Source organism: Artibeus jamaicensis, unplaced genomic scaffold, assembly GCF_021234435.1.
Source record: "Artibeus jamaicensis isolate MK-2021 breed Jamaican fruit bat unplaced genomic scaffold, CSHL_Jam_final scaffold_1019, whole genome shotgun sequence".
NCBI classification, from domain to species: domain Eukaryota; kingdom Metazoa; phylum Chordata; class Mammalia; order Chiroptera; family Phyllostomidae; genus Artibeus; species Artibeus jamaicensis.
Window position 1 is genome coordinate 34,669,576 of NW_026522025.1, and position 1,902 is coordinate 34,671,477.

Consider the following 1,902-nt stretch of genomic DNA (forward strand, 5'->3'; position numbering starts at 1 on the left):
AATAACATGCCTTCCCCATGTTAATCTCTCATCAGTGTTCTGTTCACTGCCTTTCTGACACTTATAGTCAGAGGATATTTCCTTAATTTGTTTCTTAATTTCTTTGTTCATTACCTCACCTCTCACCTGTGTATAATCTCCAGGAAAGCAAAGGCCACTCAGTTTTGTTCCCAGCTGAATCCTCAGTTCCTAATCAGCCCTTACTGAGTCTGGGTCAGGGTGTCAAACTCATTTTCACCGGGGGCCACAATTCCTCCAGTCACTGAGTGGAGGAAAGAAAGGAGCACAAGCCCAGGGCCCCGGGCAGCCTGCCGTAGGGTGGCTTAGAGATGTCCCTGGAGACAAGACACAAGGTTGGCATGACTCCACAAGGTTTTGCTTTAATTAATAAGGCAAAAATTCTAGTGAAAATATTTCTTGATCTTATAAGACAACACTTCAATGTATTGTTTCCAGTTAGAGTTCACACAAACTGAAAGCAAGGCTGTTAAATTGACTCAGGAAGGACATGTGGAGACCTGAGGTCATTGCAAGGAAATGCACATGATCAGGTAGATGCATTGCAGTCACTCAGAACCACATCCTAGGCCTGCGTGAAGAATTTCAGGTGCCTGAAGTCATTTGTTCATTCCTATTTCATGCATTTGTTCAACATTAATTGAGCACACAGTATGCCTCCAGGGGATTAGTGTATTCAATAATAAACATGGAGGAAAAAAACAGTCTCACCAGCTGGAAAGGGACATGGTGGTGGCCAGTCCTGAAAGTCCTGGGCACTCAGTAGAGTTCTTCCGCGTTGCCAGGTGTGGGAGGCACCCAGAGAGAGGTGTTTCCCAGCCACCCCCGGTAGAATTAAGCCATTTGGGTGCACTTAAAGGTACAACATCATTTTTCAAATCTTACACAAGAAGATACAGTGAGTGGGTCTTGCTGTTTTTTATTACCACCATTTATATGAAAATGCTGGTGAGGTCACTTCCTGGATAATGCAGTACTACTGCAAGCACTGAAAAGCAAACCAAATCACAGCTACACTCTTGTAAGAGGCTCTCAGGGCTAGGCTGCCATTTCTAGATCTCGTTCGACTCAAATGCCAGAAATCACATTTCTCTGCGTTTCCGGTTTGCTAGCAGTGTGCAAGGTTCACCGGTGCAGCATACCGGGATTTACTGCTCCCAGAAGCCTTGCTTGTGAAGCCACAGCAACATAGCTGTCCCGTCCCTCTGCCAACCCCCTGGAATCGTGCCCCCGTGCAGCCGCAGTGAATCAGGCTCTGGCATTAACTGATGAGCTGCTCTCTTGTGATTCCTCATGTGGAATGCAGCTCACATATGCCACAAAGCACCGGACGTATTCTTGACTGACTGGTTTCTATACAGTCTCTGAAAAAAGTTTTTGATTCTCTAAGCTGGAACAATCTTTCTCCCTCTGAACACAAAGATTTCAGCAGCACCATTCATGACTAATTCTTGGGTTGTATCTCCCCTGCTAATCTATGAGGTAAGGAAGATATGTGTAGCAAGCAGAACTGTGGCCCCCTAAAGATGGCCGTGTTCTCATCTCTGGAATCTGTGATGACGAGGGGCCACATGGAAAGGGACAAGTAAAGTTGCAGATGGGACTGGGGTTGCTGGCTGGCTGCAGAGATGGGGAGAGTATCCTGGACCATGCAGGTGGGCCAAATGTAATCCCATGGGTCCTTATAATGAAAGAAGGCGAGATAGTTAGAGTTAGAAAAGGAGGTAACAAGGGAAGGAAGGTTGAAGAGTTGCAATTGTTTCTTTTTCAGGATGAAAAGCAGCCATGAGCCAAGAAATGTGGGCCGCCCTCCAAAGCTGGAGAAGACAAGGTAAGAAGACAAGGTGGAGAGAGCCTTCCTTCTGAAGGCTATCCCCCAGATCC